We start from the raw sequence: 13134 nt of genomic DNA on the forward strand, positions 1-13134 counted from the left end.
AGCAGAGTGGTTATGTTTCTAAACTAGTAATCCAGAGGATTGGACTAATGATGCAGAGACATGAATTCAAATCCCACCACCGCAGTTTAGGGGTTTAAACTCAATTAATTAACTGCATCTGGGATGAAAAAGCTAGTATCAGTAATGGTGACCATGAAACTACTGGATTGTTCTAAAAACCCACCTGGTTCACTAATTTCCTTTTGGGAAGGAAATCTACCGTCCTTACCCGATCCGGCCTACATGTGACTCCAGACCCACAGAAATGTCCAGATCCACAGAAATATGTTTGACTTAACTGCCTGGAACGCCACTGAGTTATATTCAAAGAGATGGCCCACCAACAGCTTCTGAAGAGCAATTTGGGATAGGGAACAAATCCTGGCCTTTCCAGTGACGCCCGCATTCTGTGAATAAATAGAACAATTACATCATCCCAGGACCCAGACTAATGAACATTTGTTGCATTCCCTCAAGGGCAAGTTTGTCCCTCCATCGATAAGACCAAAACTGCACATAGTTCTCCAGGTGTTGTCTCACCAATGTCCTGTATAATTGTAGTAAGACTTCTTTACTCTTATACCCCAATTCCTTAGTAACAAAAGCTAACATACCATTTGCCTTCCTAATTTCTTGCTGTACCTGCATGTTAACTTTCTGTGATTCATGTACGAGGACACCAGGTCCCTCTGAATGCCAACATTTCTCAGTCTCTCACCATTCATAAAAAGAACTGATTTTTTTTCCTATCCAAGTGGATGACTTCACACTTCACCACATTGTATTCCATCTGCCATGTTCTTGCCCACTCACCCAATCTGTCTATATCCCTCTGCAGCCTGTTTGTGTCTTCCTCACTACTTACTTTCCCACCTAACTATCATCAGTAAACCTGGATACATTACACTCAGTCCCCTGTTACAGACAGGTAGGAAATGGGGTGATTGGCTTCCACTTTTCACCTTCCAACAGACCACAGATAGTGTTTTTGTTAAACTAGTGTTTCAGCCTCTGAATGTTTTACGGGTCAAATAAACAGACCAACAACAGGTTTTCTCATAGGTTTAAAGAAAGATAACTATGTATTCTACAAAGACTGAATTGTTCACAACCTTCACCCACTCACACATTCACACACATAACCACACATCAGGATAGTTAGATAGAAAGGAAAAGGTAAGATGCATTTAAAGTCCCAAGTGATGTAAGAGTCTTGTGGTTTGCAAAAACCTGTTGAATCCTCTCGGGAGGAAAGTCTTTTCAAATGCTGAAATGTTGCAGATTTCTGGTTTACTTCTGCTGGTGAGGAATTCAAAGTCACCTTGCAATTTCTCTCTGCCTCGGTTGTTCAAAGATGGTTTGAAACTGTTTTTGCAGACAGGGCACCTTTGCTCAGCTGGTCGGCCTCACAGCTTCTCTGGCTGGAAGTATGGCCTTCAGTCTCTCTCCCGAAGAAAAATTCTTATCAGCTTGGTTTTGATCATGTGATCAAAGAATACTCTCCCCTGCAGGGTTTATACAATGTCTTTGAACATGTACCATTGTTAAAAATGGGGTTTGAAGATGGCTCATCATGATACCATGGTGTTAGGTCACACCTATTATTTTGGTTTTGAATCCACAGTCTCCCTCTCTGCCAGGGTCTTTGATAACACAATTGTTGCTTTGCTATGAATTGCCTGTTTCCCATTTTAATGTCTTCCCAGGGCTGGACCAGATGTGATGATTGGTTTTGGTCTCCAACAGCCCAGATGTATTTTGTATTACAGGAGGGAGTCACCTGACCCCTACCCAATCTTGTCTGCAGCACTGTGTCCATGTTTTGGAGTTTAACTCACCAGGTCATTTTTATAGTTTATAACTGCTCCAGTTCACTTCATTTTTCACCCTTGCTCCTTCTGAGAGTGTAACAGCTAAATCTGACTGGGTTCATTTCTACACTCACTGGTTCCCCTCTCTCTCCTCTCCTGAAGGTGCTGATTCTGTGTGTACGTGCTCTCTCCCCGTTCTCCAACACTCTGACCCTCCCTGTCCAGTGTAACATCTCCCAGTTCTGGTGATCGGCTCTCACTGACCACTCTCCATTTCTCCTTCTTATGCAGTTGCTCCCTGATTGTCACCACTTCATGTAATCATAGAGGAGAAGGAAGCTATTCGGTCTGTCGTGTCTGTGCTGGCTCTCTGAAAGAACTATCCAATTAATCCCGCTCCCCTACACTTTCCCCGTAGCCTTGGAAAATTTCCCTCTGAAGTTTTTATCCAATTCCCTTTTGAAAGTTATTATTGAATCTGCTTCCTTCACCCTTTCAGACAGTGCATTCCAGATCAGAACAACTCACTGTCTAAAAACATTTCTCCTCACCTCCTCCCACTGGCTTTATTGGTCAATTATTTTAAATCTCTGCCCTCTGGTTACTGACCCTCCTGCCAATGGAAACAGTGTCTCCCTCTCTACTCAATGAAAATCCCTCGTCATTTTCATTAGAGATAGTCAGCATGGTTTTGTGACGGGTAGGTCGTGCCTCACAAACCTTATTGAGTTTTTCGAGAAGGTGACCAAACAGGTGGATGAGGGTAAAGCAGTGGATGTGGTGTATATGGATTTCAGTAAGGCGTTTGATAAGGTTCCCCACGGTAGGCTATTGCAGAAAATACGGAAGTATGGGGTTGAAGGTGATTTAGAGCTTTGGATCAGAAATTGGCTAGCTGAAAGACAGTGGGTGGTGGTTGATGGCAAATGTTCATCCTGGAGTTTAGTTATTAGTGGTGTACCTCAAGGATCTGTTTTGGGGCCACTGCTGTTTGTCATTTTTATAAATGACCTGGAAGAGGGTGTAGAAGGGTGGGTTAGTAAATTTGCAGATGACACTAAGGTCGGTGGAGTTGTGGATAGTGCCGAAGGATGTTGTAGGGTACAGAGGGACATAGATAGGCTGCAGAGCTGGGCTGAGAGATGGCAAATGGAGTTTAATGTGGAAAAGTGTGAGGTGATTCACTTTGGAAGGAGTAACAGGAATGCAGAGTACTGGGCTAATGGGAAGATTCTTGGTAGTGTAGATGAACAGAGAGATCTTGGTGTCCAGGTGCATAAATCCCTGAAGGTTGCTACCCAGGTTAATAGGGCTGTTAAGAAGGCATATGGTGTGTTAGCTTTTATTAGTAGGGGGATCGAGTTTCGGAGCCACGAGGTCATGCTGTACAAAACTCTGGTGAGACCGCACCTGGAGTATTGCGTGCAGTTCTGGTCACCGCATTATGAGAAGGATGTGGAAGCTTTGGAAAGGGTGCAGAGGAGATTTACTAGGATGTTGCCTGGTATGGAGGGAAGGTCTTACGAGGAAAGGCTGAGGGACTTGAGGTTGTTTTCGTTGGAGAGAAGGAGGAGGAGAGGTGACTTAATAGAGACATATAAGATAATCAGAGGGTAAGATAGGGTGGATAGTGAGCGTCTTTTTCCTCGGATGGTGATGGCAAACACGAGGGGACTTGGCTTTAAGTTGAGGGATGATAGATATAGGACAGATGTGAGAGGTAGTTTCTTTACTCAGTGAGTAGTAAGGGGCGTGGAACGCCCTGCCTGCAGCAGTAGTAGACTCGCCAACTTTAAGGGCATTTAAGTGGTCACTGGATAGACATATGGATGAAAATGGAATAGTGTAGGTCAGATGGTTTCACAGGTCGGCGCAACATCGAGGGCCGAAGGGCCTGTACTGCGCTGTAATGTTCTAATTCTAATTTTGAACACCTTTATGAAATCTCCCCTAGAGCAGTTTGATGAAGAGAATGCAGTGGATGTTGGCAAAATGGATTTTAAGAAAGCATTTGACAACGTACTGCATAAAAAGCTGGTTAACAAAAGTGGGGCTCATGGAATAGGAGGGTCAGTGTCACTTTGCATTTAAAAAGAAATTGGATTAAGGACAGCAAACAGTGAGTTGTGGTAAATGGCTGTTTTTCAGCCTGGAGGATGGTAGTCATCAGTGTTGCCCAAGGGTCAGTGTTAGGATCACTGCTTTTGTGATATAAATAAATAACTCGGATATTGGAATACAGGAGTAAAATTTCAAAGTTTGCAGATGATACCAGTCGACTGCAGCAGGACACAGATATGCTGGCAGAATGAGCAAACAAGTGGCAGATGGCATTTAATACAGAAAAGTGTGAGGTGATGCATTTTGGCAGCAGGAATAGGGAGAGGCCATATATACTTAATGGCACAGTTCTAAAGAGTGTACAGGGACAGAGGGACATGTGGTTCATGTGCACATAGATCTTTGAAGATGGCAGGACATATTGAGAGAGTAATTAGCAAAGCATATGGGATCTTGGGCTTCAGAAATAGAAGCATTGAGTGCAAAAGCAGGGAAGTTAAGCTCAAACTTTATAAACCTCTGGTTTGGCCCCAACTGGAATACTGCATCCAGTCCTGGTCACATTTTAGGACGGATGTGAAGGCCGTTGAGAGGGTGCAGAGGAAATTTTTTTTAATTATTCATTTTCATGGGTTGTGGGGCGTCACTGGCAAGGCATTTGTTGCCCATCCCTAATTGACCTTGAGAAGGTGATGGTGAACAACCTTGAACTGCTGCAGTCCATTTGGTGCAGGTACACCCACAGTGCTGTTAGGGAGTGAGTTCCAGGACTTTGACCCAGTGACAGTGAAGGAACGGTGATTTCCAAGTCAAGATGGTGTGTGGCTTGGAGGGGAACGTGCAGACGGTGGTGTTCCCTTGCATCTGCTGCCCTTTGTCCTTCTATGTGGAAGTGGTCACTGGTTTGGAATGTGCTGTCGAAGGAGGCATGGTGAGTTTCTACTGCTGCCACCGTGTGTCATTGGTGGAAGCAGTGAATGTTTAAGTTGGTGAATGGGGTGCCAAATCACGTGGGCTGCTTTGTCCTGGATGGTATTGAGCACCCTCAGTGGTTTTGGAGCTGCACTCATCCAAGTAAGTGGAGAGTATTCCATCAGAGAAGGTGGTGGCTTGGCAATGTCACTGGACTAGTCAATCCACAGGCCCAGGCTAACGCCACAGGGAAGCGGGTTAAAAGGGATGAATGGGTCTTTGTCGGCTTGGCAAGCTGTAACCAGTAGAGTGCCACAGGAATCAGTGCTGGAGCCACAACTATTTACAATTTATATCAATGACTTGGCTGAAAGGAACAAATGTATGGTAGCTTAATTTGCTGATGACACCAAGATAAGAAGGAAAGTAAGTTGTTCAGAGGAGGTAAAGAGTCAAAAAAGGGATATAGATAGGTTAAGTGAGTGGGCACAAATTTGGCAGATGGATTATAATGTGGGAGACTGTAAACCTGTCCACTTTGACAGTAAGGACAGAAAAGCAGCATACTATTTAAATGGAATATTTAATATTTAAATGAGATAATTAGTCACATTACAAAGACTGTTAACTGACATAATCTTGTTTGCAGTGCAGATCTAATGATAATCTTATTGAATACTAATTAAAAATTTGGTTTTCCGCTTCAAATGCAACATAAACATTGTACCAGATCTTGCTAGTGACAGTGGAAAAGTAATGAGACTAGTGTTGTACCTCTAGGAAGTACATCCTGCACTCCGGTCCCACTACCTGGTGGGACGTCCTGCCCCATGTGCCCAAAGATCTGCAGGTCGAGAATCGGCCTGTTCAGTGACCTGAAGACCCATGGCAGAAACTCGCGACCTTGAGTAGACGTCATCCTCGAATCGAGGGACAGCCGACGACAACCTCTACAGTAACAAGTTTGAGGTTCTGTTGCATCATCCCCAAATCAGGCTCAAAAGTTTGGTAATGGCCCTGTGACAATGCAGCAGGTCAAATGGACAGCTGTATATCCCAACAGTGATGAACACTTCTGGATCCTGTTCTACTGCATCAATTGGTGCAGTGGCAGCTGCATTTAACAGCAATGTGAGCTGAAAATCATAACTATTGTGTTGGCTTGGAGAAAGGCAGCACTCTGTATATACATATTCATACATGTACAGAGTATTGTGCCATCAGCCTCAGAAACCCAGTGACCATTTATAGTGACTGCAGAGAGATCACAGGATAGTTGCACTGTAGCCAATACACAGCACTTGTGGTGCAGGACAGCCTTTTCCAGATAATCTTAAGCAATGTCAAACCACACATTGAAGAAAGATGGCCAGAGTTATACTCCTTGTCTTGCATCACTATGGTGTAAAAGACAGCTTCACATGACTCAAGGTTTACAGCAGGGTTGTCCAACCTTTTTGAGTGGGGATCCACATGACAATTTTTGTCTTACATGGCGAGGGGGTTGGGGGGGGTGCGCAGATGTGCCAATTTCGGAAAGATAAAGGCATTAAAAGTTATCTTACTCTCAATCAAAACAATAACAAACGTGCACTTTTGTGTAGAAGCTTTAATGAGAAAACCAATTTATTACTTACTTTCTGGTCACTATGTTGGACACTGATTTAGCGAGATACCTGGCATTTGTCTGCCGACAAAAGTAGTCAATGTTTGCTCGCACACTTCTTTTAGTGATGCAGAGTATTCTGGACAGCTGTCATTCTGGCAGGAGTGATCTTGATCAAACTCTCTCCGTCTCACTAACAAATGTTGAAATGTTTTCTCCACACGCATAGGGTTTTGCCAGTTTAAAGCCTCAACAGAAAGGGCTAGTTTGCTCCTGGAGTTTGAGAGAAATCAGGTTTCAAAATGTTGCGGAGTTTCAGCCAATGGGGAAGATCTGGAATAAAAACAAAGTACTGGAAATACTCAGCAGGTCTGGCAGCATCTTTGGAGAGAGAAGCAGAGTTAACGTGCCCTTTCATCAGAACCGTGGTCTGGGCTCAGCCCTGCCCATTCTGCCACAGGCTCCGCCCTTCACTCTGGTTGGAGGGCAGGTAAGGGTGTGTCTGTAAATAGAGGAGAAATGGAGACTGATGAGGGAGAGATTGGAAGCGGAGGAGAAAGAGAGACTGGTCAGGGAGTGTCTGTAAATGACCGAGAATTGATAAACAGTGAGAAGGATAGTACCAGATCTCTGCAGGATATTGACAGACTGGTGCAATGGCCAGATACATGGCAGATGAAATTTAATGAAGGGAGTGTAAAGTAATGCATTTTGGAACGAAGAATGAGGACAGGCAATATAAACTAAATGGGGAGATGGTGCCACAGTGGTAATAAGAACAAAGAACAGTACAGCACAGGAACAGGCCATTCGGCCCTCCAAGCCTGCGCCAATCTTGATGCCTGCCTAAACTAAAACCTTCTGCACTTCCGGAGACCGTATCCCTCTATTCCCATCCTATTCATGTATTTGTCAAGATGCCTCATAAACGTCGCTATCGTACCTGCTTCCACCACCTCCCCCGGCAGCAAGTTCCAGGCACTCACCACCCTCTGTGTAAAGAACATGCCTCGCACATCCCCTCTAAACTTTGCCCCTCTCACCTTAAACCTATGTCCCCTAGTAACTGACTCTTCCACCCTGGGAAAAAGCTTCTGACTATCCACTCTGTCCAAGCCGCTCATAACTTTGTAAACCTCGATCATGTTGCCCCTCCATCGTTCCAGTGAAAACAATCAGAGTTTATCCAACCTCTCCTCATAGCTAATGCCCTCCAGACCCGGCAACATCCTGGTAAGCCTCCTCTGTACCCTCTCCAAAGCCTCCACATCCTTCTGGTAGTGTGGCGACCAGAATTGCACGCAATATTCGAAGTGTTGCCTAACTAAAGTTCTGTACAGCTGCACCATGACTTGCCAATTTTTATACTCTATGCCCCGACCGATGAAGGCAAGCATGCCGTATGCCTTCTTGACTACCTTATCCACCTGCGTTGCCACTTTGTGACCTGTGGACCTGTAAGCCCAGATCTCTCTGCCTGTCAATACTCCTAAGGGTTCTGCCATTTACTGTATACTTCCCACCTGCATTAGATCTTCCAAAATGCATTATCTCACATTTGTGCGGATTAAACTCCATCTGCCATTTCTCCGCCCAAGTCTCCAACCGATCTATATCCTGCTGTATCCTCGGACAATCCTCAACTCCACCAACCTTTGTGTCGTCCGCAAACTTACTAATCAGACCAGCTACATGTTTCTCCAAATCATTTACATATACTACAAAGAGCAAAGGTCCCAGCACTGATCCCTGCGGAACACCACTAGTCACATCCCTCCATTCAGAAAAGCACCCTTCCACTGCTACCCTCTGTCTATGACAGAGCCAGTTCTGTATCCATCTTGCCAGCTCACTCTGATCCCATGTGACTTCACCTTTTGTACCAGTCTGCCATGAGGGACCTTGTCAAAGGCTTTACTGAAGTCCATATAGACAACATCCACTGTCCTTCCCTCAATCATCTTTGTCACTTCCTCAAAAAACTCAATCAAATTAGTGAGACACGACCTCCCCTTCACAAAACCATGCTGCCTCTCGCTAATAAGTTCATTTGTTTCCAAATGGGAGTAAATCCTGTCCCGAAGAATCCTCTATTAATTTCCCTACCACTGACGTAAAGCTCACCGGCCTATAATTTCCTGGATTATCCTTGCTACCCTTCTTAAACAAAGGAACAACATTGGCTATTCTCCAGTCCTCTGAGACCTCACCTGTAGCCAATGAGGATGCAAAGATTTCTGTCAAGGCCCCAGCAATTTCTTCCCTTGCCTCCCTTAGCATTCTGGGGTAGATCCCATCAGGCCCTGGGGACTTATCTACCTTAATGCTTTGCAAGACACCCAACACCTCCTCCTTTTTGATAATGAGATGACTGAGACTATCTACACTCCCTTCCCTAGGCTCATCATCCACCAAGTCCTTCTCTTTGGCGAATACTGATGCAAACTACTCATTTAGTACCTCGCCCATTTCCTCTGGCTCCACACATCGATTCCCATCTCTGTCCTTCAGCGGGCCAACCCTTTCCCTGGTTACCCTCTTGCTCTTTATATATGTATAAAAAGCCTTGGGATTATCCTTAATCCTGTTTGCCAATGACTTTTCATGACCCCTTTTAGCCCTCCTGACTCCTTGCTTAAGTTCCTTTCTACTGTCTTTATATTCCTCAAAGGATTCGTCTGTTCTTAGCCTTCCAGCCCTTAGGAATGCTTCCTTTTTCTTTTTGACTAGGCTCACAATATCCCGCGTTATCCAAGGTTCCCAAAACTTGCCAAACTTATCCTTCTTCCTCATAGGAACATGCCGGTCCTGGATTCTAATCAACTGACATTTGAAAGACTCCCACATGTCAGATGTTGATTTACCCTCAAACAGCCGCCCCCAATCTAAATTCTTCAGTTCCTGCCGAAAATTGTTATAATTAGCCTTCCCCCAATTTAGCACCTTCATCCGAGGACTACTCTTATCCTTATCCACAAGTACCTTAAAACTTATGGAATTATGGTCACTGTTCCCGAAATGCTTCCCTACTGAAACTTCGACCACCTGGCTGGGCTCATTCCCCAATACCAGGTCCAGAATGGCCCCATCCAGAGTTGGACTATCTACATATTGTTTCAAGAAGCTCTCCTGGATGCTCCTTACAATTTCTGCCCCATCCAAGCCCCTAGCACTAAGTGAGTCCCAGTCAATATTGGGGAAGTTAAAATCACCCACCACTACAACCCTGTTACCTTTACATCTTTCCAAAATCTGTCTACATATCTGCTCCTCTACCTCCCGCTGGCTGTTGGGAGGCCTGTAGAAAACCCCCAACATCGTGACTGCACCCTTCCTATTCCTGAGCTCCACCCATATTGCCTCGCTGCACGACCCCTCCGAGGTGTCCTCCCACAGTACAGCTGTGATATTCTCCTTAACCAGTAATGCAACTCCCCCACCCCTTTTACATCCCCCTCTATCCCACCTGAAGCTTCTAAATCCTGGAACATTTAGCTGCCAATCCTGTCCTTCCCTCAACCAAGTTCTGTCATAGCAACATCATCATAGTTCCAAGTACTAATCCAAGCTCTAAGTTCATCTGCCTTCCCTGTTATACTTCCCGCATTGAAACAAATGCACTTCAGACCACCAGTCCCGCTGTTCTCCGCAACATCTCCCTGCCTGCTCTTCCTCTTCGTCTTACTGGCCTTATTTACTAGTTCCCCCTCATACATTTCACTTGCTGTCCTACTGCTCTGGTTTCCACCCCCCTGCCACACTAGTTTAAACCCTCCCGAGTGACGCTAGCAAACCTCGCAGCCAGGATATTTGTGCCCCTCCAGTTTAGATGCAACCCGTCCTTCTTGTACAGGTCCCATCTGTCCCTGAAGAGATCCCAATGGTCCAGATATCTGAAACCCTCCCTTCTACACCAGCTGTTCAGCCACGTTTTTAGCTGCACTATCTTCCTATTTCTAGCCTCACTGGCACGTGGCACAGGGAGTAATCCCGAGATTACAACCCTAGAGGTCCTGTCTTTTAACTTTCTACCTAACTCCCTAAACTCCCCCTGCAGGACCTCATCACTCTTCCTGCTTAAATCATTGGTACCAATGTGTACCACAACGTCTGGCTGTTCACCCTCCCCCTTCAGAATGCCCCGTCTGTTCAGAGACATCCTTGACCCTGGCACCAGGGAGGCAATATACCATCCTGGAGTCTCTTTCACGTCCACAGAAGCGCCTATCTGTGCCCCTGCCTATAGAGTCCCCGATAACTATTGCTCTTCTGTGCTTTGTCCCTCCCTGCTGAACAACAGTGCCAGCCATGGTGCCACTGCACTGGCTGCTGCTGTTTTCCCCTGATAGGCCATCCCCCCAACAGTATCCAAAACGGTATATTTGTTAGAGAGGGGGATAGCCACAGGGGATTCCTGCACTGACTGCCTGCCCCTTCTAGCGGTCACCCATCTATCTGCCTGCACCTTGGGTGTAACCACTTCTCTAAAACTCCTGTCTAGACGCTCTCTGCCACCTGCATGCTCCTGAGTGCATCCAGTTGCCGCTCCAACCGATCCATGCGGCCTGTGAGGAGCTGCAACTGGGTACACTTCCAGCTTTCTGGACAACTAGATCTGCAGGAAGTGTCACAGACCTCCCACATCTCACAGGTGAAGCACTTCACCCCTCTAACTGACATTTCTAGCACTAATTAATAAATTAATTTAAGATAAATACTTATTAAATCCTTACTAAATTGTTATAACTATATGGTCCCTAGTGCTGGATTCCTCCTATAAATATTAAATGCTAACTAAATACACAGTCATCTCCTCCCTCTGGTTTAGTTACTCTACTTACTAATTAGTTAATTAGGGTTTTAATCAATTTTTATCAATGTTTTATTTTCAAATTCAGTTTAAAAAAATTCCCTACCAGCCAATCAGGTCACAGCTTTCCTGTGACGTCACTTTCTGTTTTTTTTAACCAGAGATAAGTTTTTTTTATAGTTACCTGTCCGGAACCCCGTCCTCAGAGTCTTCTCCCAGTCAGCTATGCTCTTTAGAAGCTCTGGGCTCCCCTCACCGAGGACAGGTAGGAAATGAAAGGAGCTCCTCGCTCCCTCCTTACCGAACTTCCTCACTTACCAAACTTCCTCACTAGCACTCTATTGCAACCCAAGTCAGCACTCCAGTGCAAACAAAGTCAGTAATGTCACTGGACTAGTAATTCAGAGGCCCACACTTATGCCCTGGGCACATGAGTTCAAGTCCCACAATGGCAGCTTGTGAACTATAAATTCAGTTAATTAATAAAAATCTGGAATTTAAAGTTAGTCTCAGGAATGGTCCAGGAAACTATCAATTGTCATCTGGTTCACTAACGTCCTTCAGGGAAGGAAATCTGCTGTCCTTGCCTGATCTACATGTGACTCCAGACCCACAGCAATGTGGTTGACACTTATCTGGGCTCTGAAATGACCAGCAAGCCAGTCAGTTGTCAAGGCAATTAGGGATGGGCAACAAATGCTGGCCTTGCCAGCGATGCCCACATCTCATGAAAGGGTAAAGAAAAAAACTAGAGTCGGGTTCCTGTACAGAAATCTTTGAAGGTGACAGGACAAATTAATAAAGCTGTTTAAAAAGCAGAACAGGTCCTTGGCTTTATAAATAGAAGCCTAGAGTACAGAGGCTAGCAGGTTCTGCTAAACCTTTAGAAATCACCAGTTAGATCGCATAGCAACATAGGAAATAGGGGCAGGAGTAGGCCATTTGGCCCCTCGAGCCTGCTCTGTCATTTAACTAGAACATGGCTGATGTTCTCCCTCAATGTCATTTCCCCACACTATCCCCACATCCCTTGATATTTTTAACGTCTACAAATCTATCAATCTCTGTCTTGAACGCACTCAATGGTCGAGCCTCCACATCATACTCAGCTGGAGTAATGTCACTGGACTAGTAATTCAGAGGCCCGCACTTATGCCCTGGGCACATGGGTTCAAGTCCCACAATGGCAGCTTGTGAACTATAAATTCAGTTAATTAATAAAAATCTGGCACCAGACTTTAGAAAGGATCAAGGCCTTGGAGAGGGTGCAGAGGAGATTTACTGGAATGATACCAGGGATGAGGGGTTTCAGTTCTCTGGAGAAGCTGGGATTGTTCTCCTGAGAGCAGAGAAGGTTAAGGGGAGATTTAATAGACATGTTCAAAATGATGAGGGATTTTCACTGAGTAGAGAGGGAGACACTGTTTCCACTGGTAGGAGGGTCAGTAACCAGAGGACAGAGATTTAAAATAATTGACCAATAAAGCCAGCAGGAGGTGGTGAGGAGAAATGTTTTTAGGCAGTGAGTTGTTCTGATTGGGAATGCACTGTCTGAAAGGGTGGAGGAAGCAGATTCATTAATAATTTTCAAAAGGAAATTGGATAAAAACTTCAGAGCGAAAATTTTCCAAGGCTACGGGGAAAGTGTCGGGGAGTGGGACTAATTGGATAGTTCTTTCAAAGAGCCAGGACAGACATATCAGACCGAACGGCCTGCTCTTTAGCTGTACGTTTGTATAAGGTTTTGACAATTGGTGAGTATTTGCATAAGAAGGAGAAATGGAGAGTGGTCAGTGAGAGCCCATCACCAGAACTGGGAGATGTTACTATGGACAGAGAGGGAGCACATACACACAGACAGAGTCAGCACCTTCAGAGGAGGAGAGAGAGAGGAACCAGTGAATGTAGAACTGAACCCAGACAGAGTCAGCACC

At 45.1% G+C, this 13134-nt stretch overlaps 1 pseudogene; it reads right to left on the reverse strand.

Annotated features, from left to right (window-relative positions):
- The window catches only part of LOC137348746 (zinc finger protein 208-like), a 181581-nt pseudogene that overhangs the window by 107486 nt on the left and 60961 nt on the right, over nucleotides 1–13134 (reverse strand).

This window comes from Heterodontus francisci, chromosome 34 (assembly GCF_036365525.1).
Source record: "Heterodontus francisci isolate sHetFra1 chromosome 34, sHetFra1.hap1, whole genome shotgun sequence".
In the NCBI taxonomy this organism is placed as follows: Eukaryota; Metazoa; Chordata; class Chondrichthyes; order Heterodontiformes; family Heterodontidae; genus Heterodontus; species Heterodontus francisci.